The 25256-nt window shown below is 38.0% G+C and overlaps 1 long non-coding RNA gene across 1 annotated transcript; it reads left to right on the top strand.

Moving 5' to 3' along the window:
• Positions 1-3533: 3533 nt before the first annotated feature.
• On the top strand, positions 3534-23748 carry LOC127850793 (uncharacterized). The gene is made up of 5 exons (XR_008035454.1): positions 3534-3732; positions 6815-6934; positions 20152-20264; positions 22272-22374; positions 23677-23748. It is a non-coding gene; the product is annotated as an uncharacterized LOC127850793 (long non-coding RNA).
• The last annotated feature ends 1508 nt before the right edge of the window (positions 23749-25256 follow it).

Raw genomic sequence — 25256 nt, 5'->3', positions numbered from 1 at the left:
TATATCGGTATATATCACAGTACGTAATCCGCATATTGTATTGCGATACGATTTTCATCATACCCGTATGCAAAATTCTACAACAATGCATAGACATTTCGTAAAGAAAAGCCATCAGAAAAAATGATATCAAGGTACACAAAACAAATCGGTGTTAACTGTTTAGTAAAATTAAATTGTTATGTAAAAATAGCATTGTTAAAAGTGTATTATACGGAGTAGCGTTGTAACATGGGAGTCTGCAAGATCTGCTTTTGCATATCATACTGTAAAATTTAAGATGAAGCTTGTGGAAATACGAGAAAAAAAAGACATATTTTAATTTTAATTTGATGTTATTCAAAACAGAAAAATGATTAAAAAAAATTACATAACAGCATTTTGATAACTTACACGGCCGGCTTTTAAACATCCACAATTCTCTTTTGGGTTATTATTCTTCTTGTTGGCTTTTATTATAGTTCTCAAAATGGCAGACGAAACGAACGCTGAGTTTGGCTTTATAGACAATTCAAAGGCAAAAGAGTTGTTTGTGCATATTTTAGTCTTAAAAAGAGGAGAGAAACAAATGAGATCGAGGAAGCGGTAGGATATCATAAGCGGTGTAAGGATGGTGTCAAATGTAGTGGCGTAAAATCCAATTTGTTCTTGCATGACAATACTAATCTTTCATATCAAAATGCTTTGTAAAGCCAAAAAAAAGTGTTAATAGTGTTTATAAAGCATTTTGTTAAAAGGGCTAGAAATGCCAATAGGATATAACTAGAACCTAAAAATACATTACAATACAATGGTTATGTTCATGTTATTAAGTTGGTTTTGGTGATTAGCTGGCGAGTTGTATTTCTGGTACAAGTTAGCAATATATTGCAATACAGGTTTTTGAACTGACAATATATTGCATTAGGGTTTTTGGCGTATTGTTGCAGCTCTAGTTGAAACAGCTCTTGGTAATATTTGGTTTCAATTTTAGAATTCTTTCAGAGAACGAGAGTGTGTATTTTATTAATGCCAACACATTGCCAAAATCAAACACAAAAACCAGGGCAAACACACCATATTGTTTTTGTTGCTGATGCAAGCTAAAGTGGCATACAGCAATTAAGAATTATTTTTTTAAGTCTGACAAATAAATTTTAACCAAAGCATGCATCTTGATTGAAACTCCCATCTATTCTAGCTATTCCTGATATATTTATTCTCAGGTGTCTTCATCCAACGACCTCCTCAACATGGACCAGGACATCCAGTCCATGCCTGATGCGATGTACAACAATGGTTACCATGGCATCAAGCCTTTCCCTGGCGACGCAGTCATGGCACAAGTATCTCGATGTTTGCCTCTCTCGGCCACTGAAAACATTACCCTGGATGGGCTCATAAAACATCTTAAAGTGAGGTTTTCCTGTTTTTCTGAATGTTCATTTATTTGGTTCATGTATAGGGCATTTTCAGAATTAATTAATTCAGAATTTCAGAATTAACATGGGCAACATAATTGTGTTTTCAGGTATGCATTAATATATCATTGAAAAAAACACAAATGTTTATGAATTTGATTTTAAGTATTATGTATTGTGAGCATTATTTCAGTTAATTGTGTAGTCTTTCATAAAGCTTCTTATTTCACAAAAAACTATTTGTTTTGGTGTTATCCAAGTGTCTAATGTAAGTGTATCAGTCCCTTATAAAATATCATATTTAAAGTTAAAATGTATTTTGAACAGATCAGATTTCTTATATTTGGATGTATATGTAGACATTGAAGACCCTATATACATGTACTACTTAAGAGGTAAAACTACAAAAGCCTTATGAACACGTTTTTAAGCAATCCTGTGAGCTGATGTGAACGCAGAAGAACTGTGAATAAATCATCAAAAGCAATCCCATTTTTATGCCCCCGAAGGAGGGAATATAGTGATCGGACAGTCCATCTGTCCTGCCATCACACTTTGCGTTTAGACTTCGCGTTTAGGTTTCGAAAAATGCTCATAACTTCTATGTCGCTTCAGATAGCAACTTGATATATGGCATACATGTCTCTCATGGAGCTGCACATTTTGAGTAGTGAAAGGTCAAGATCATCCTTTAAGGTCAAATATCAAATATATGGCTTCAAAGCGGCACAGAAGGGGGCATTGTGTTACTGACAAACACATCTCTTGTTATAGTCTTATTTCAAATAAATACTCGTGGAATCACATTTTTAAAGTAGCAAGATTTTAGAAAAACCTCTATTCTTGGGGCACAAACCAAGCTGATTAAACCATTTCAGACCCTTTCAAAATCAATCGCCATATCAACCTTGGATTTTCTCTATAAATAAAGACCATTGGTAAGTAAAAGGTGTCTGCTCTGTATCTATAGATCAGAAAGATCTGCCCAAAATTGTGCCTGATTGAATTTCAACTATTTGGGAGGAAAGCTGTGAGGTTATGTTCCCACCATCCCTGACATGTTTTTAATAATTTGGATTATTAATTCTCAGACTACCTGAGCCGAAAAACAGGGCTCAATGCATTTGCACAAAGTGTCATTCCAGATTTGTCTGTGCAGTCTGCACAGGCTATTCATGATACCACTTTCTGTTTAAACTAGGGATGGCAACGAATACCGATATTGGTATTCGGATATTCGGTCATCCTTCCGAACGAATATTCGGATATTCGGTCAACATCTGTTAGAAAAAAATCAACTATGTTTACCGTTCCATTACTCCATGAATTCTACTTTCGTTTTTACCGGAAGTTCCCCGGAAGTGACTAAATATTGACACAGCATTGCCGTCGCTAATTGTTAAAATTGAATGACGAAAACTGTTTTTAAACTTTTAATATTGTAAATCATCAATAGAACGAGAAACATAATATTTACATGACGACAAAACAATTACATAACACAACAGTTAGATCTATAAATAATTTAAGCTGAACTTAAACATAGTATTTACATAGCGAACACGTGCTTTAATATTGTACATCAACGATAGAACGAGAAACATAATATTTACATGACGACAAAATAATTACATGACAATTTAAATGTAATTCGAGTCATTGGATCAAGTGCAGGTCGGTGTTTTGATTGCCGATGCGATTAGAACCTATCATAATTTTGACACAAAGTGACTGTCTTTGTTAGGCAATTAGCGGGATTTATGACCGGTATACTGTCATCACCATAGCGACGAATTATCCGGACTAAACATTATGACACGAGGAACGACTTTTTGTACAATGTTTGAAGCAAATTTCACGAATACAAAGTCTTTGAAATTACCTGATTTTTTTGATTTTTTTCTTCCGAATATTCGATTCGGAAAATAGTATCCGAATATTCGGTCCGGGACCGAATATTCGGATATTCGGATATTCGTTGACATCCCTAGTTTAAACTGGATTTTGATTAAGAAGAGACGTCCTTCAATTGAAAAATTCTATGTAAGCCAAACGTGTTGTCCATGATAAGATTGTGCAGACTGCACAAGCTAATCTGGTATGCATTTAGCACAGTTTTCCAATAACAGGCTCATTTTTCAGGTTGAACACAATGGACGAGGTACACAGGGTTCACGGTCAGGAGGCAGACAAGCTCTAGCATGACATGGAAGACTCAAAAGACTCGATTGTCACTTGCGAGGCCTCCGTGCCTAGGTTTGAAGAACGCTTTAAGTTCTTCCAAGAAATGACGGGGTATGTTCGCGACTTGGTTGAATGTTTGAATGAAAAGGTGGGTACCTAAATACATGTTGCATAGGCCCCTTGTGACTTTAGGATTTTGAAATTTGAAAAGATATCATGCAATTTCAGTGAACAACAACATGTAAAACGGTCTTGCTATGAAATTAAATCCGAAACATTAAAAAACAGGTGGTGGATAAAGTCAAACATCAGTATTCACTTGTATTGTGGGACAAATCTTTATTGAGATTATAATACCGATATGGACTAATAGCAGAAATAGGATAGTTTTTAGCGAGGCTGTTTTCGGAGAAAACCCGAGCTATTGTCATAGCCAGCTTGTCGTCTGCCGTCTTCCGTAGGCATCATGCTAAAACCTTAACATTGGCCATAACTTTTTAAATATTGAAGATGGCACCTTAATATTTGGCATGCATGTGTATCTCATGGAGCTGCACATTTTGAGTGGTAAAATTTCAACGTGAACATCATCCATCAAGGTCTAGGGTCGAAAAAACAAAGTCAAGGGAAGTAATAAGCTTTAAATAGACATAGTTATCTGACCTGCCACGTATATATTTTTGTTAAATAAATCAAAGCTGCACAGTAGGCGGCATTGTGTTTCTGACAAACACAGTGTGGTAAAAGGTCAAGGTCATCCTTTACGGTCTACGGTAAAAAATACAAATTTAAGGGAAGTAATAAGCTTTAAAAAAGGAGATATTTATTCAATATTGAACATAGCCACTTTATATATTTGGCATGCATGTGTATCTCATGGAGTTGTACATTTCGAGTGGTAAATCACAGTCACGGTAGTGGCTTTTCATTATTTGCTACTAAAAATAGAAATTTGTTAGAGACAATTATTTTCAAGGGAAGTAATTTATATAATTATAAATCTCATATTATATATTTCCTTACCAAGAATTGAAGTTCTTTTCACAGTTGCAATACAGATATATTATTTTGATTATTTATAACTCAAATGATTGATTTGTGAAAGTTTTTTTTTAAATGATATAATTATAATTTCTTTGATGTTCATTACATACCTGTGGACTTATGTCCATAAATACATGATGATCTCTGTTTTATGAAAAAGAAAAAAGAAGAAAAAAAAATGATGATCTCTGTTAAACCACAGGCCTTGGTTGTCAGTGATGTCTGACATGGTCATAATTGACTATGAGACCCTCCCCCCCCCCGCCCCCCAGTTGGATTGGACAAAATTCAAGGGAAGTAATAAGCTTTAAAGGGAAATGATTTCTATACTTGGAAAATGATAAATAGCAATTTTTTTTCAAAGCGGCGCAATAGGGGGCATTGCGTATCTGACAAACACATCTCTTGATATTATTGTCAGTTCTTACCTGTTCTAATTTGTGAATGCTAGTTTTTATTAAATACCAGTGAACTTATGTCCATACATACATGATGAACTCTGGGTATGATCTCTTTGATAAACCACAGGCCTTGGTTGTCAGTGATGTCTGACTTGGTCATTTTTAACTGTCTACAGACTCCCGCCCCCCCCGGTTGGATTGGACAAAATCCAAGGGAAGTAATAAAGCTTTAAAGGGAGATGATGTCTATACCTGCCAAATGATAAATAGAAATTTTATTTCAAAGTATGGGGCATTGTGTTTCTGACAAACACATCTCTTGTTGTAGTGTGGCTTAAAGCAGTCACACTGTCCGTCTGGCATTCCATTTTCCGGACTTTTTTTCCTTAACGCTTTCATATCTTGACCTGATATTTGGTGTGTTAGTATACCTCCATGACCTACAGATGAAGTGCAAGTTTCATTCTTGTCCATTGATTTTTGGCAAGTTATGGGCCTTGGACTTTGACATTTTCTCATAATAACCGTTTAGTTTTTAGCTCCGCTGTTTTCTGAGAAAACCTGAGGTATTGTCATAGCCAGCTGGTCGTCAGCCGTGCTAAAACCTTAACATTGGCTCTAAAATCTAAGTACTTCCACCTACAACTTTGAAACTTCATATGTAGCTGCACCTTGATGAGTTCTACACGCCACACCCATTTTTGGTTCACTAGGTCAAAGGTCAAGGTCACTGTGACCTCTAATATAAAACTTTTGACAAGCTTTCATTTATTCAAAACTGCACCTGCAGCCGAGCGTTGGCACCCGCTATGTGGTGCTCTTGTTTGTATAAACCGTTATTTTTTTATAAGCATTTAACTTACATGTTCCAGTATGTTTAAAATCATAAAATCAATGCTGCAATACTTGCTAAATTTAGGTACACAAGGGGCCATTTTTGTTCTGGATATGTGTGTCATCCTTGCTTGTGTCTTCCTCTCTTTACCTCTCACTCAATTATATTTCCAGATGAGCTTTGTTATGGGGAAAAAGGGCCTAATATACGTGCTTAAAGTGTCCCAAATAGGCTTATCAGGGACAACACTTTCTGGCTAAACTTGAATTTTGCTAAGAAGAGACTTCCTCTAAAGGAATACTTCCATGAAAGCGGAAAGTGTTGTCCCTTTTTAAACGGTCTGGACTGCGCAGGCTAATTTGGGACAATATTTTATGCACATGCATTAAGCCCAGTTTTCCAAAGGTGAGGCTTATATACAGGAATTTCAAACATGTTTGAATCTCGTTGAAATCACTACCAATACAGGAATTTAAATAGCTAATGTAACTTGTTATATATGTTTGGCTTCAGACAACTCATTGTTATTACTAAATATTATATATAGTGTAAAACTTCAAGTAAAGTGTACTGTAAAAAATTAATCGCAAGAATCTACGCATATGTTGTACATCGATTATTCAGTTTTTGGTACCTTCATTTACATTTATAAATGATCTGATAATATCATAAGAAAGGTGAACAATTACATCCAGTCCCTTATGAAGAGCATCACTTGTATCTTTTGGGATTCCACATTTTTACTTACATAAGCCATATTTTACTATTGTCTGCTTGGGCAGTTGGGGACCTCTTTTTAAATTGTTTTATTGTTTTTAAGGAAAGTTAACAATAATACTGATACATTAGTTTATTTTTTATTTTTAATAAAAAGATCAGCAAAAAAATGAGTTGATTCCATTAAAAGATATTTGTCGATGTTGGTTACACTGCACTTTGATTTCCTTCAGGTTTCCATGGTAACATAAAGCATACTAGTAAGTCTTGCTGCCAAGAACTGGTGGAGATTTCCCATGATGCCTTCAGGAAGGAAGTCTATGGAGATGGATACACACTAGAATCAGAGACAGGTTAAAGTTTGTGTGGTTTGTTTTGCTGAATTTGAACACATTTTTGAAATAAGGTCACTAGGTACAAGGTCATGGTCATGATTCTAGGTCAGAGGTTGAAAATCATACACAGAACTAAATTTTTCCTACTTGCTTAATAATAGTGGCCTTAATTTTGGTAAACATGTATAAATTATTCAAAGTATATACCAAAGAAATTGCACCCTTCCATTCCTGAAAAGTAATGCAAGAACCCTGGTCAATACCGATGCTTTCTGCAGCTTCTGTTTGGTCTCTTTTAAAGACTGATTGAAAAAGACATTCTTCATTATTATGAATTGTCCACCTAAATTATACACATAAGAAAATATTTTTATTACTTTTCAGAAGATTCATCCCAATAATATCTTGGACTAGTTCAAAAATGATGCCAGTTGGTTGAAAAACATGGCCGCCAGGGGGGGCGTGGGTAATTTTTCCTTATATGGCTATAGTAAAACCTTGTTAAATTTAGAGGCCACATTTATTTTCCCATCATCATAAAACTTGGTCTGAAGATTTTCCCTATGATATTTTGGACAAGTTAGAAAAGGGTTCTGGTTGCTTTAAAAACAAGGCCACCAGGGGGTGGGGCATTTTTTCTTACATGGCTATATATGGCTTTTTAAAAACCCTGTTAACACTCTAGAGGCCACATTTATTGTCCAATCTTAATGAAACTTGGTCAGAAGATTTGTCCCAATGATATCTTGGATGATTTTGAAAATGGTTCCGGTTGGTTGAAAAACATGGCTGCAGAGGGAGCGGGGCTTTTTTCCTTATATAGCTATACATGTAGTAAAACCTTGTTAACACTCTAGAGGCCACATTTATTGTCAGATCATCATGAAACTTGGTCAAAAAGTTTGTCCCAATGATATCTTGGACATGTTTTAAAATTGTTCCGGTTGCTTAAAAAAACATGGCCACCAGGTGAGGGGGTGGGGCATTTATTTTCCCTATATGGCTATATATGGCTTTTGTAAAACACTCTAGAGGCCGCATTTATTGTTCTTTTGCTGAAGATTCATCCTATATATATTTTGCCCGAGTTTGAAAATGGTTTGGGTTGGTTGAAAAACATGGCCACCAGGGGGCGGGGCATTTTTCCTTATATGGCTATAGTAAAACTTTGTTTACACTCTAGTTAATCATTCTTAAATTTAATGTAGTAATATTTATTTTGCAGAAAATTACTTAAGGGAGGAAAAACTGTTCATAGCTTGAATTGTTTGAATTCCAATCATGAATGCACACTTAATTTCTTCAACTGACCATTATCAGCAGCCTGAGCATAAATCAATACAAAACTCTGTGTGAACCATGTTGTTCTATTTTTAGATCAGCAACTTAATACCTTGTTGTGCTATTTCTTTGATGTGTGGCACCATAGGTAAGAGAAGAATTTTTGAGGCACACAGTTTATTGATGAGGTCTGAACTTTTTTGTTTGATTATCAAAGATTTGTGTTTTTAAAGGGATTTATTGATTTTGTTATTGGAAATATAATTGCAAGGTAAGTCTGAAAATAGTTCATGTTTGTTTAAAAAAGGGGGAATGGTAGTTTTTGTGTATGTCTATAGTTGTTTATAGTGAAACATTGTGAAGACTTTTAGTCACATTTTTAGTTCAATCTGAATGACACTTGCTGAGTACAAATGTTGTTATCATATCTTGATTTTGTTTACTCGATTAGTTTTAATAATATCATTTTCAAACATGGTGACAATCTTTATGTGAATAATATTTTTTGCTCATGGTGAACTTTTGTGATCACCTTGTGTCAATTGTCTGTCTTCCGTTGTGCTCCATGAATATTTGCCTTGATAACACTGTAGAGGTCACAGTTATTGTCGGATCTTCATAAAACTTTGTCGGAAGATTTGTTCCATTTATATCTGTGACGCGTTCAAAATTGGTTCAGGTCTGTTGAATAACATGGCCGCTAGGGGGCCGTTTGTTGTTCATTCTTCATGAAACTTGGTAAGAACATTTGTTCAATTGATATCTTGGGCTGCAAAGAACAGGTAATTTCTTTTTATCTCAGGTGAGCAACTTTGGGCCTTTCAGGCCGTCTTGTTTGTTCATTAATTTACTTTTCTATGCTTTCGTGTAAGGTATAAAGGATTGCAATTGTCTAGCTGTCTGTATGTACGTCCGTTCGTCCGTACATACTAATGTATGTTTTGAAGCTTGTGTTTTGAACTCCTCTTAAACTACAGGGTGGATCTTGCTTATACTTTCACATTTGAATGACCTTAAGATGTAGGTGATTGTAAGGAAAGGAAATCTTGCTGTGACGATTTTTGACAAGGCGTCCACTGGCGGCATATATATTTACACAGCATCTTAAATCAGCAAAATAGTTCATATAAAATAACATGCTACAGGAAATTGGCATATACTGTTGTGACCTATTCAGGATAGTATGCCATACACAATACAAAAGATATCTGACAATCCATCAAATACGGTACATCAAAAATTATTTGCACTAGAGTTCACTTAGACTTTTTCCAAGTCGAGAACCAGTAAATGTAAGTAAATGATAATTTTTTCCTTTATTTTTAGGCACTGTTGTAGCGGTTGATGCCAGTTCTAATATAGAGGCCGATACTGTGGACACAGGAACTGACATTGGCGCTAGTGGAAAGTTGCAAAGAGGTATACTTAAGACTTTTTCTTGGAAAACTGGGCTTAATGCATGTGCATAAAGGATCGACCCATTTTTGCCTCTAAATTCCACACAGGCTTATGAGGAATGATACTTTCCACATAAAATGCATTTTCTGTTAGAGAGGACTTCTTTTAAATGAAAAATTCCATAAAAGCAGAAAGTGTTATAGTACTAATGGACATAAATACATGTAATACTTAATATAAGTAGTGGTGGATGGATCCATCGAGAGGCAACGCAGAATAAACCCTTCAGATGATCAACAACAACAAGGAACAATGTATCTTTGGGATTCGGTTCTGCACTCTGACGTCATCAGCGCGTTCGGAAGCGCGGTAAAGAGGGCAATTAGGCAAAACGGTCGGGATGGTCCATTGACAGTCCGGTCAAGTCCACCATATTCCTCCTAATTTTATATAGCCCTCCTCTTCACCCCACCAAGACAGTCTGCCACACCCCCATACCGCGTCCCAAGACCACACAATATGATCTCATACTTACAGACCGGAGAAATTCTGGCCTAGTTTTTCAACTGCATTACTCATTCACAATTTGACTTTTGTATTTTATTTTACAATCCCCCACACTGATTTAATTATTTGACCAAACGTTACCTTCCCTTAAGCATAGACCACCTTACTGAATCCTGACACATATTCCATTATTTGACCTTGCTCCTATTTCATTATTGAGTCTTAATAACCATAGGAACCAATTCCAGTCTAACACATAGCGTACACATTCCACTATCAATGCCTCTTGGCTAGTGTCTAACAGACATCCGACTGCCTCAACCACTAGTCAAAAGGGCGCCAACAGACTAGATCCAGTATCCGTCCCGCTACAGGTTATAAAGACGTCTGCCGTTTTCAGCAGAAGTATGTAATATCTCCCTGAGGGTCACCTTTTGGATCTGGGCCACAACATTTGCAACCTCACCTACGTACGCTGGAGTATTGTCTTTATTACTCAGGACTCTCAAGTAGGGAGAGTCGGTCTCCACTGGAAGTCGGTCGGCCGGAATCCTTCGCACAGCTGACTTTTGCACCCCATCAAAACGTGCAGCCAGACCCGAGATGCTAAAGTAACACCGAGGGAATGCGGCGGACCAACTCAGAAGCCAGTGACACTGGGATATTCCCTTGGGTAGTTGGGTGGATCGCAGAAAACTGCAGTTCCCCGATCTACCCGCACCGGTACCTCAGGCATTGGCCCCACGGTATGCCCCACCAACGCCTCAATAGAACAACCCTTGGTCGCCTTACAACTGCGGTCCAAGTTAAAGTGGCTGTCGAATGCGGTGAGTTCCGCATTCCCAGCCGAAATCCACTCACGAACCACAGGTGCGGTTTCCACCTCATCACCCCGTTCACACTCGTCCACCAAAGACCCAGGCTCTGGAATTGACTCTGCCACTTGAGCTGATGCCATCACCTGGGCCCCTTTCGCTACGCAACTGACTGGCTCGGGTCTCTGAATCAAATCCATCTCTGGACTCGACACAGTCGCCTGAGCCTCCACAACCACACTCGGATCTAATCCGGCTCCCTGTGTTAACTCAGTTGCCCGAGTCGACCCAGTTGTCTGGACTGCCATACACTCATCTGGTCCGGGTCTCTGCACCAACTCAGTTGCCTGAGTCGACACAGTCGCCTGGACCACGCTGCGCCGCCTGTCAAACCTTTGGGCCAGGAAATTATCTCTGACCTCTTGGCTGCATTACCTCAGCAACACGGCCAATACCCTCCAGTGAAAGAGGAGTGCCCGCGAGTTTACCCGTGCAACGTGGAATATAGGGGGAATGTAAAACATGAACCGCCGAGAGACCCTTTTTACCCAGACCTTGTCATTATCGTTTAGGCAGGACTGCTCCGGAACAGACAACCTCTGGCGGCTCACGAAAAGCATAGCTTCATCAAAGCTCTGGAGACCCAGACAATTTATTACGCATATGACCCCTCTGAACCGCACATGGTCCATCTCCGGATTCTCCCATGCCTCCCGACGAAACACAGGCGGAAAATGCCGTGCCTCAACATGGTGTCTTATAGACCGTGCCCTTACTCCACACACGGGACAACTATGGGTTTTTTCCTCTTAAAACCCACATCATCCTGCTGGGACCGCGATCTGTCTCTGGTCCCAACCCCTCCATTCAACTCTGCAGCTCTATCAAAAGGCCTTGACCGTCTCTCACACCGGTCCATACCTCTTATCATCGTACCTTGAAGTAACATTGCCCTAACGGGCTCCGCCACTTCATCTACAGGCCGTGCACTGCCGGTCTGCTTCACAATTTCTTGGTCAAGGTTAGCCTCAAAAGTAGCATCAACCTCCATCTTTTCCGAGTTAGAGATGATGATAACCCCTTGTTCGGGGCCTACCTCGACCGCTGCCTCCACCAACCTCACTGACGACACAGGGAAGTCCAGTGCTGATGGCTATGAGACCATGGTGGCCTCCCCTTCAGGCTCGAGCTTTACCTCCACCAACCTCACTGGCGACGCAAGAAAGACCAGCGATGTCGGATTAGAGGAAAATGCCTCCCCCTCGGGTTCGACTTTCACTATTCACAAATCCGACCCCACTGGCAACGCAGTGGAACCCAGCGAAGTCGGACTGGGGACGAGTGACTCAGGTTCGACCTTAACCCTTCCCGACCTCACTGGCAACGCAGGGAAGTCCAGTGCTGTCGGGACCTGAGCCAGCTTTGGCCTCGGTTCGGGTAGCTCTACCTTACCCCGGGGTCTTCCGCTAAGTGAAACCCCCGGAGTCTTCCGCTGCTTCTCAGGACCGGCCTACACCCTCTTAATGAACGAATCACTTAGAATTTGGTGGCCGTTCTTCCTGACCTTGGCTACAAAACCTAGGCGCCCTTTCCTCTTGGCCAAACTTACTTGACCCTCCACCGCCCTTTCCACCCGTCCATGATCCAAGGCAACATGGTACCAAGCTCTATGACCAGGTCCCGCCCTGAACTCCAGAGCGTTCCCCGACCGCTGGCCTCCTCGACCTCACTAAATATGTCGCGACCATCGATGCAGCCAAATCAATCACAAATTATCACAAATTAATAACATAATGTGCATGAGCTTCGCAATCTACCGGCATATACGATAAATATAGACCTAACCTGTCCTACAACTTGGACATGTATACAGATCTATTTTCTCACCCTGTTCCTCCGTGACTCCCACACACTTTCCATGGAACCACTCCTCACAAACATCGCAATCAATCATAAAGGACTCATCATCAATTCCTCTACACGTACAGTATACTTGCTCATCTTCCGCAATACCACAACTCTTTTGCTCTCGAACCACCCGTACAGGGAGATTATCCAGTTTACACATTTTCAGGCTGTCATTATTTAGTCGGTCGCGATTTGCATTGAAACTACTCTCTTTTAAGCTCGTCAAGCATTCATTACCTGGTGGATCAGTGCCGTGTATGAGCCATTCCTGATTAATTCGGAAATCGCTCACTGCCTTAATCACAACGCACCCCTGTGAACCATGAAGCATATCATTTCCCTTTCCTAATACATACGTACGGCCCCTTTCTTGGGCTATATGGACTACCTGGCCACTTAAACCCAAGGCGGCCCCCACTCCGTCAATAGTGTCTACCTGTTTGTGCACCACCCACCCGCACTAGCGCAACTGTTCCAACACCGGAAGCTTTTTTGGTAACTGAGCAACAACCCGGCCCAAGACCAGAGTGTCCTCAGTCGCCGTATCTATTACAGCCTGTATTGCAAGGTCGTTCACACTTGCATTGATCTGGGGCATCGGGTCAGACTTCATCTGCCCGACTATTACAGATTGGCCCTTATCGTTATGAATACTATTTGGACAATATTGTCTAAATAACCCCATCTTGTTGCAATTGAAACATTGCTGCCTGACTGGAGATGGAGATGGACTTTTGGTGCACGGTGCCTATACCACGTGACTTTTTAAGATCTGTGTGGGGAGTTATATGTCAACAAAAGCACGACAAAGGTAAGATTTTTAAGGATAACTTTTTTAATATGTCATCATTTTCAATGGGATAAAGTGGAGAGCCCGCTCATTCATGAGAGTTTTCTATAGGTATCATGATTATGTAAAACAAATGAATATTTTTTCAGTAAAGTGCAACCGCGCGTTTGAACGGTTAGAAAAAGGTAGGATCAGTGTGGGGACATTATTTTATTGTGACACAGAAACATCACCTCTCGTGAAATAAAGCAATAAACTTTATGGGCGGAGCTTACACTATATCATTTTGCATTCTTTTTTCAGGTTTCTTTCATATATTTATGAAAACAAATTCAAGAAAAATATTCTAACAGTAATATGATCTGTGTGGTATACGTGTTTAGAAGGATTTGTGTGGTATCCGTGTTTCTACAATTTACGGATAAATTGAGATAATAACGACAATATATATATTTTTCAATTAATTTCAATTATTTCAATACAACAATTACTACTACTACTACTACTACTACTACTACTACTACTACTACTACTACTACTATTACTACTATTTTGGTATTTTGGCTACTACTACTACTAATACTGCTACTACTACTACTACTACTACTACTACTACTACTACTACTACTACTACTACTACTACTACTACTACTACTACTTCTACTACTACTACTACTACTACAACTATAACTACTACTAGTAGTAGTAGTAATAGTAGTAGTAGTAGATCTATTATTATTATTTAAAAATTCATTCATTTCAGTAATCACCTATTTGGCACTAGTGAGCGGACAAGGGTTAAGGGAAGAAAAAATAGAGGAAACAGTTTCACGAGACAGAAATGCCATACAGAAGGGGACACTAGGAGTAAGGTGGGAGCGGGCGAGACAAAACGATAGCAAACTGTTGCCAACAATAAGAATGCGGATAGACGAACACAATGGACATTTTGATTCTGACACAAATTCTGCAATAGAAATTGTGTCAAATATTACACAGGTTGACAAAAAGCAAAGGCATGTTCTTTCCTGAGTAATACGTATGTTTTAAAATCAAATTTGGAATGCAAACTGATAAAACAGAATCCACCAGACGTATTGACTTGTCATTTTGTTGTTATTTAAAGTTTAAGGTAAACGGTATGTTTATTAAAAACAAAATACTGGTCATAGAAGAAACATATATATATGTGTGTGTTTGTGTGTTTTATTTCTTATATGGAATTCATATTGTTGCATTAGTTTATTACATAGTATAGATATTGATAATGTCATGTTATAAATTATGTCGTTGTATTCAGTGTAACAAGTGTATGCTTATCTTTAGCGTTAATTATTTTGAAGAGAATATAAAAAGTAAATGAATAAATATTATATTATATGATTATATATGTACGATTCTGTGTTGTGGATGGATACAGCTCTGAAGAATGTCAAGACGTATTTCGAATTAAGGAGTATTGTATTGTATACACAACCACATTGCATACATTGTTTACTGTCAATTACCACGGCCTAGAGTAATTATAAGCAGGCAGTTAATTATGTAAAGCAATCGTGTAAAACCCTAGTATTAGAAACCCTGGCTGCTTATGATTATCGAACTAGCTCGTGACAGCGGTATTTAAAATTGAAACCAACGAAAAAACATCGCAAAACTTTAATCAAGTTATAATTAAAAAAGAATCACAGGTTCGATAATACAAATCACAGATGCGATATATTAATGAATAACGTAATTCCAAATTATTGCACAATTATTTGAGAATGATTTCAAACACACAAACGAACTAAACGAAACCTAAAAATTAATCAAATTCGAATAACTTTAGAATCATTTTGAAAAGTAAAGTAAAAGTAAAACAACGAATAAAATAACGTAAAACGATAATGAAGTATTCACGGATTTATGTGAAGTCCTCACGTATCGAGAAAGGTTTGTTTTGCGTTTGTACGTTTTGAAACACTCCTCACTACTGTAACACTTGTCATTCATGTGGGTATTGACGTGCTCTCTGAGGTCATTCTCACTCCTTACTGCCAACCCACACTGGTAACATTTCACCAATCCCTCTTTTTTTGCACTTTTCTCTCTAGCCACGAGTAGGTACTTGTCCGCAAAGCTCCTGCCGCACTGTACACACACGTGACATTGGGGTCCTTTGTTCGTTGAAGCCTTCTAAGATTGTAGGCATCCTGAGAAAAAAAAACATATTTTATTCACATGACATTTCAATGCGTAGACACGCTATTTAAAAAATGTTAGTATCTGAGGACACGCGTTCGTAAGTTTTAAATTACAAACGATTTGACGATTATTGAGCTATTTCAAAATATATGATAACCTGAGAGATGAGATATATTGTATATTTGTGTTGTTTCAAGAAAATCCGTTCATCTGGTTAGCATAACTGTATAAAAATGTAACTATTTTTAAGGTATTTAATCATCCCTGAAATGCGTTCCCAGAGCAGTTTTAGTTTCCAGAGTTAGCGTGTCCCCTAATGTGGCGCAATAATCCAGCTCTGGTCTTCGACATTTTTCCGCATTCGGAGCATTGAGCCATACCTTAAAGCAAATATAATATCAAAAATAATATACGATACATTACTTCACCTGACAGTAGTGTTTGGCGCCAAAATAAAAATGGAATTTGATACAATAACATAAAGTGTACACTTATTTAAGGTAAGCATGGACTTGTCATCGATTTAAGATGCTCCAGCGTAAGATTTTAATATTATAATGGGGATTGTACAGAATGCCTGTAAATCATAATTATGTATTAGTTCAACAAGCGGTGCAAGCGTAGTGTATAGCCATTATGTGATTTACATGCTAGCGCATTTAAAAATCCCGTTTCAAATACATTGTTGACAAGCATTTTTTTAAACAACTAAATAGAACTGAAAAACTTAAAAACAGTATACCACACAGATCCGTTGAAAAACGTATACCACACTGATCATATTACTGTAAGAATAGTTTTCTTGAATTTTGTTTCGTAAATAAATAACAGAAACCTGAAAATGGATGCAAAATGATATAGTGTAAGCTCCGCCCATAAAATTTATTTCTTAATTTCACCAGAGGTGATGTTTTTGTGTAAAAAAAAATAATGTCTCCACACTGATCCTACCCTTTTCTAACCGTTCAAACGCGCGGTTGCACTTTATTGAAAAAATACTTATTTGTTTTATAAAATCATGATACCTATAGAAAACTCTCATGAATGAGCGGGCTCTCCACTTTATCCCATTAAAAATGGTGACATATTAAAAAAGTTATCCTTAAAAATCTTACCTTCGTCGCGCTTTTGTTGATATTTTACTCCCCACACAGATCTTAAAATGTCACGTGGTATAGGCACCGTGTGGTAGGCCTTGCCAAAAGCTGGTCAAGTTTCCCCATAAAGATGTCCATCTTCTTCTCTAACGTGTCCATCTTTCTTTCTAAGGCCACCACCCTATCTACAAGCATACCTTGCGAGGCCACTTTCTCCCCTGCCACCTTGATCTGCCCTGCACAATCCACTTTGCGTACCAATTTTGGTCGATACATAGTGCCGTGAGTGAAAATGCCCCACTTCAGCTGGTCAATAGCCTGTTCTATGGACACTGGCCTATGATTTATTACTCTCTCTCCAGACTCTCTCTCTTTCGCACCCATGCAGAATCTTAATATAGATTTCTGCAACACATACTCCTCCGACAAGTCCCTATATGCATTGCCAGCCAGGGTACACACCCTGTCGGCCCAGTCATCCACAGACTCATTCTCCGCCTGCCTCGCATTCAAAAATGTGACCTTTGCCATTTCCAGCAATTCGTAGTCACAAAACCCGCTCCTATCCTTCTGCGGTACAGGTACCACCGGTGGCGAGGTTACACATTGTACTTGTGGATGCATATAGGTTAATTGTGGTTGGATACTTGAATCAACTAATTGAACCTGGCAGCTCACTAACATATTATGCAGCTGAGTCACCGCCTGGTATTTGCCTGACTGCACACCATGTGTGAGCTGGTACTTAACAGGCTGTTCCTCATGTGCTGTGGCATGGTACTGTACAGGGTGCACCCCATGTGCCAAGGGCATCTGAGCCACCTCCTGGTTTTGACCCGATCCAATCCCACGTGACACTGACATAAGCGCCACAGGCTGATATTGCACAGGCTGTGCCTCCCATGCCATTGGCTTCGATTTCGCGGCCTGATCTTGCACAGGCTGCTCCACTGACCCCTGCTCGACCGGTTCAGTAAATAGCCCATTAGCCTCTCCATACCACTCCCCCTCCTCATAACACGCACGCTCGGTATCAGGTTTATAATCAGGTGTACTGAACCCAAACATGACTCACATCAGATGCAGAGTAGATGTAGCAAATGTAAATTTTGAAATGTCCCTTCATAGTAAAAATTCGATAGTTAAAGTTATTATTTAAATTCATTATAGGGACTTTGTTATATCCAATATTGTGTTGTGTATATGCTACAGGTTGGACATTTGCTGTAGTGAAAAAAAAACTAGAATGAGACTAATGTTACACATGGTTTTCCAAGTAAGGAATCGTAGGACTCCTGTTTAAATCTGATTCTCCTAGTGAGATCCATGATATTAATATTACAGTTTGTTGTAAATTAACGCACAACAACAGACTTATAAAGTATTTAGAGGCCACACACTTTGAAGCGTGCAAGCATGGAGAAAGTCACATTCAAAAGCCATTTAAACGATAAATTGGCATTTATGTGAAGAAAAAAAACACAAACACAATGCTGGCATATGATTTAATCAAAGCAAATGAGTAAAAGGTAGTGAAATAGTGATTCAATTATACCCAACGAGAAAAGCAAAAAATTCACAAATCAATGTTAACTGATAAAATATCTGTTTATATTAAATATAAATAAATACTCAAACAAAATGTAAGTAATTCACCCGTTATTACAATATGAATAGTGAATTGTCTTCACTACAGGTTGGTCACTTCATGTATGAAAACACTAGATCGTACAGAAGGGACTTGTGTAATTGAACTCGGGTCAACACAGGTCACAGAATGATACAATAAACAAGGGCAAATTACACAGACTACAAATTCAATGAAATATTAAAATTGCCATTCAATACGAAGAAAGCTCAAAAGCAATATTGTATGATTTAACATGTAATAATACTTATTTAAGTATCACCATCACTTATTGCGGAATTATTAATGATGAAATTGTGAAACAGAATAAATTGAGTAGTAGAAATACTCTACTCAAACGTTATAATAAATATCTAGCAATGTGGTGATTCGCCTGACTATAGGCGAATCACAATCCAAATGTACAGCCAGCTAAATATAGATGGCTTATATGGAGCAAAACAAGTCACACAAGCGACAGAGCAATGTAAATAAACACTGCTCTAAATATAACCGTGTAACTATTTAATATAATTCACAATCCAGCACATTGAACATACACAACCTAAAAATAGACAACACAGATGAGCGGTTACACGGTTCAGCGAACCGCAATATGACGTCAATAGTAGAACCTAAAATTCAGCCAATAAGCTGACAAAAAACGACAAAATCAGTTTAATTCAATGAAAAGTACTTTAAATTCATTAAACAAATATTTTATTTACATGAAGTAAACAAAATAACGATTAAAAACGGACAATTTAAATGAAACTTGGTTTTTTTTTCAAGATGGCTGACTTCGAACGCTATGGTTAAAAAATAGCCGACTGTTTGCACAATCAAATGCAGCAAGTTTGGAACTCGCAGCGCCATGTATAGTACTATAAATGACCCTGCTTGCAGCGCCATTTATAGTACTAATGAACATAAATACATGTAATACTTACTTAATATAAGTAGTGGTGGATGGATCCATCGAGAGGAAACGCAGAATAAACCCTTCAGATGATCAACAATAACAAGGAACAATGTATCTTTGGGATTCGGTTCTGCACTCTGACGTCATCAGCGCGTTCGGTTGCGCGGTAAAGAGGGCAATTAGGCAAAACGGTAGGGATGGTCAATTGACAGTCCGGTCAAGTTCACCATAGTGTTGTCCCTGATAAGCCTGTGCAGACTGCAAATGCAAATATTTGATGACACTTTACGAACTTGGATTAAGCTCAGTTTTCCCAGAACAAGGCTCAATTGAAAGATGAGTAGTTGTTATTGAAACCCAAGTATGGTTTAGGTCTTCCCCTTAGTGAAATGATTGTTGTTATACCCTCTGCAACAAAGTAAAGGTTGATATACTTATTCACATTGCATGTCCGTCTGTTTCTCTTTCAGTATCCCTCTGTCTTTCTGTCAGCCTGTTACACATTTTCTGACAAAGTCTTCCAACACTTTTAACATACAACTATGCATTTCTAAGAATTTCTTATAAAGGATTTTTAGAATTTGCAACATAACAAAATGTAGTGTGCTGTTCTTCACTGCTGTGACAAGCTCTAGTAAGATACTGCTTCACAAAGACAATGTAAGACCATGGATGGCATCTGAGATGCTTTTTTATTATGTAGCAGATGCAAGTAACGAGGGCAGCCATTCTCCAGAAACTATTGGCATCAGTGCAAGGGACTTGGACCCACAGAACTCTGAGGACTGCTCTGTCAATGAGAGATCTTCATTCCAGGTGAAAAACATAGTAGTCACCCTCTGGGAAAACAGGGCTTAATCATGGAGGACACTACACACATGCATTAAGCCCCATTTTCACAGAGTGAGACCCAACTATGCATTTTGTTGTGAATAAACAGTAAGGAGATCTAATCATAATTTGTGCACATCAAAAATAATTTTAAACAATGATTACAGAGCTTTGGAAGAGTTATTTAAACTGACTACACTGATGGTTGACACAATGTTCACTTTGATAAAGTCCATAATAGCTAATAATCTGATATATATATAGAATAATAGGTTAGTGTTGATTATAGATCAGGTTTATCATGCGAGGCTTAGAAAACAAAAAGCACGAGCCTTGGCGAGTGCTTTTTCGTTTTCGTGCCGAGCATGATAAACCTGATCTATAATCAACACTGACCTATTATTCTATTTATCCCACTTTTTATTCAGTAAACTTTTTTTATTTAAACAAAATAAGTTTTCACGAGTGTTTGTCGTACTTTGATAATGACTGTAGTGTAACCAAGGTCAGTGTATTACTCCGAGTTCCAAAAATAACCGCTGATCAAATAATCATTTTTTTAAATCAGAATATCGTTCTGTAACAAAGTGTCGAGCGTTATTAATTACAATTTTAATCATATTGAATTGCAAATCTTTAAGTTTTATGATATCAACATGACATTAAGTTGTTATATACAAGGAACTACATTTGTTTACAACGTAGCCTTACACCACACACAATTCACTTTCGATATCAAACTATCGAGTCGATCACGAGGTGCACATTATTTGCTTCTTTGTTATAATATGTGGTTATTTCGTGACGAAATAACAGAGATTACTTGGATTTAAGCTAATTATATACATTAACATTTTGAATGTTGAAAGTGGCACCAAAGAATTGTGAGGCAAAGTTGTTCGAACGCTGGTGAACCGTGAAGTGACTGGGTGGGGCGAACATCAAGATCAAATTGTTCGACGTTAGACAGTGGTTGTCTAGGCTGCATTTCGGCCATAGTTTCGGTGCGTGAAGGTGTACAAGAGGAACTGTTGGATTGTTACATTTACTGGACTGAGCAAGAATGAACACTTTTGCAGCTGTTCAACAGATATGTTGGAATAATTGGTTAAGGACTGGACATTTTTGTGCCCTGTTATTGCCATGGTTTCAGTGGGTGGATATTTGTATTTCGAAATTTTTGGACCAGGAATTTGCGAACTGAGTGGTTCGTTATTCTCTTGTGCTTGAGAAAGCCGGAGTCTTTTGCCATGGCCTTCAGCATCTGACCTAACTTGTTGACACCCAATTGTTGACGCAAGAATCACCGGGATGCAGTGTCATTTGTGTGTATTGCCAGGTAGAAAAGATGCTTTGAAGAAAAATCAGATGGATGCATATCCGAGTACAGCTTGTAAATTAACACAGGATTTCTTGGTCCAGACGATTGTTTTCTACGGTCAAAGGGGAGCAACTCGCACTGACTTCTTCAAAGGGGAGCAACAACAACAGAACCTATTTGCATAGTGTTAAATTTACCTAATACTTGAGGTTTTAATAAAAATAAATGACAAAAAAACACGTTTTTTTGCTACTTTCCTTTGTTTTAAGGTCATTAAGATTGACAAACATTTGAGATTGTTTTTATTATTGATGCACTTGGCAAACACAGGTGACGAGGTGCGTGGGAAAAAGTAGTCCCGGTTCGGCAGTTGATGACGTCATTTCGTGCCATTGATTATAGCCTTGCCGTTGATTATAGATGAAATTTAATAAACGAGGCTTTAATCAACCGATTTCGCTGTAAAAGTGGGATAAAAATCACATTAGCAAATTGATGGCAATTAGTCATGTTGGATAAAAAAAAGTTTGTCCTTGCTCTTTCAATTTTTGTTAAATATACATGGAATTTCCCTGAAAACTGAATTATATAAAAAAAAACCTGTGTCTTTCGCATGGAAGATCAAATTGCTTGACATTACATTCAGTGAAAGCTCTTGTTCTCTTCTACAGGAGCCCATTATTATGGATACAGACGGTTTTTATGTCTGCTTAGACTGCAACTTCAAATCAATGGAGATGGATGACTGGATTCAGCACAGAAGCAAACATCAAGGTATTCAGTGGCAAACAGGCCGAGGTCTGGAAAGACTGGGCTTCTTGCATGTACATAAAGTGTCGTCCAAGGTAAACTGTGGAGTCTACACTGGTCATAAAGTGTCGTCCATGGTAAACTGTGGAGTCTACACTGGTCATAAAGTGTCGTCCAAGGTAAACTGTGGAGTCTACACTGGTCATAAAGTGTCGTCCATGGTAAACTGTGGAGTCTACACTGGTCATAAAGTGTCGTCCATGGTAAACTGTGGAGTCTACACTGGACATAAAGTGTCGTCCATGGTAAACTGTGGAGTCTACACTGGTCATAAAGTGTCGTCCATGGTAAACTGTGGAGTCTACACTGGTCATAAAGTGTCATCCATGGTAAACTGTGGAGTCTACACTGGTCATAAAGTGTCGTCAATGGTAAACTGTGGAGTCTACACTGGTCATAAAGTGTCGTCCATGGTAAACTGTGGAGTCTACACTGGTCATAAAGTGTCGTCCATGGTAAACTGTGGAGTCTACACTGGTCATAAAGTGTCGTCCAAGGTAAACTGTGGAGTCTACACTGGTCAATAAGGACAACACTTTCTGCTTCTATGCTATGTTTTGTTCAAATAGTCTCTTTAAAGCAAAAAACCAGTTTAGGCAGAAAGTGCCGTCCATGTGCAGACTGCACACGCTTATCTTTGACAACACTTTCCGCAACTGCATTAAGATCAGTTTTCCAAGAATGCATAGCAACTGCTATTATTTGTTTCATAACTGGTTAGTTATTGTAAAAACCTGCGGTTTGCCATATATTTACATTCCATTTTAATTGTGTTATATTACCGTATAATTGAACGGATTATTTTGTACATAGGATGTGGAATGAGTTTTCAAAAAAATTTGTGTTAAGGCATACCCACATCATTTACTGAGAACTGAAAAATTGGAAGTTGATCATTAAACATTATAACTTGAATTGAAACGCATAGTTCAGCTTGAATCAAAGATTTTACTTTCAGTTATATATGAGGAATGAAATTGTACTTAGGTTCAACATGTTTACCCTTTATTGCCCAGAAGCAAAGTGGAATTTGGCTAAAAGCAACCAGCATAAAACTAGAACAGGCTGTAAGTAACTTGAAGGCTGTTCAGGTTTCATGCTGTTTGCTGCTCATCTTTATCTCAGGGTTGTAAATGAATCCTTTAAAACGTGAATTTCTTTTATTTACAAAGGTGTTTAATTTCATACAAACTTAAAAGGTACTACACACATGTTAACATGGTTACATGAGCATGTAAGTCACATTTTAATGCCATTTGTTTGCAGAAGGTGCAGATACTGTGGTCACATCAAGTAGGGAAAGTACTACAGTTGGGTCAAGTGTCATCGGGAGTGAGGTAGGGTGGCATTTTAGCATAGTTCTGGAAAAACTGGGCTTAATGCGTATATGAAGTGTCGATCTAGATTAGTTTGTGCGTTCAACGCACGCTAATAAGGAATGACACTATAGGCTGAAACAAGTTTTTCATTAAGAAGAGACTTTCTTTAAACAAAAAATTCCATAAAAGCTTTGTTCCTGATAAACCTGTGGGAACTGCACAGGCTTGTGTGAGACAACACTTTACACAAATGCATTATGCCCAGATTTTACAGAACAAGGCTCATTGAAGCCTGTTCAACGTGAAGTTAATTTTAAATGTGGAGAGTTGTTTATAAGTAGTGGATTAAAAATATATACCATTTTTAAATAAATATCCTTGGTCAACATTTTTTATTTGTTTATTCCTTTGATTTAGTTGATAAATTGTAATATTTCACTGTCCGTCAGTCCGTCTGTCCTTCTGTCCTGCACTTTTGTGTCCGGAGTCATATCTTAGAAGTGCTTTTGCGGATTTAATTGAAACTTGGTATGAGTATATTTATGGATAAGAGGATCACGCATGCCAAATGGCATTGTACATCATCTGTTAATAACAGAGTTATGGCCATATGTGTCATGAATAAATGCCTTTTTAATATAAGCTTAGATCTCCATTAACACATGAGCCAGAGCCATGAAACTTGCCATATTTGTTCTCAATCATCTGGGGATGCTTCACATTCAACACCCAATAATTCCAGGGGCTAAGTTCAAGGTCACACATTAAGGTCAAAGGTCACAAGTTTAATGAATTATTCATTATTTAGTCTCTCCTTTACTATGCATCAAGGGATTCTGTAATAACTGTCCACAATTGTTCTCCATTATCTAGCTGAGTGTCAAATATAAGATCCAGGTTGCTAGGGACATGGTCAAAGTAAAACACAAAGGTTCGATATCACACATTTTGATTAAATATGTCTTATTTGGTAAGGATTCTACCATACTAAAATGGATTCTCAAAATGTCCTGATGTAATTGTTCTCAATTATCAGGCAGTGCAAGAATGTCGTGTTTTTGACCAAAGTCAAGGTCACACATCAAAGGTCACACATTACTATTTAGCCATTGTTTCACTATGCATCAGTGGATTATGTAATAACCTTCCATTATTCTTCTCAATCTTCTTCCTTGTTATGTGTCATATGTAAGATTCATGTCTAGGGTTAAGGTCAAAGTTCATGTCTAGGGTTAAGTTCGATGTCACACAATATACTTCATGTAAGGTCATAAGATTCATATCAAGGGTCAAGGTTTCACAAATGCTTCATGTAAGGTTGTACGCTAAACCCCTAAACTCACAATCATTTTTTCAAGCAATATGTTTACATCTTTGTACTTAAAAATTACAGGTAAGTGATTTTGTGCTCCAACAAGGGGGAGCATATAGTCTCTGACTTGTCTGTCCTTCCTTCTCTCATAATGTTATCTGGAGGATGAAATTGTTTTGGCGTTGTCCATCCGTCCTTTTATCTGAATGAGATTG

The sequence above is a fragment of the Dreissena polymorpha genome, chromosome 11, assembly GCF_020536995.1.
Source record: "Dreissena polymorpha isolate Duluth1 chromosome 11, UMN_Dpol_1.0, whole genome shotgun sequence".
NCBI lineage: Eukaryota > Metazoa > Mollusca > Bivalvia > Myida > Dreissenidae > Dreissena > Dreissena polymorpha.
The sequence above is the reverse complement of the archived record's forward strand: the minus strand, read 5'-3'. Positions and strand labels throughout refer to the sequence as shown.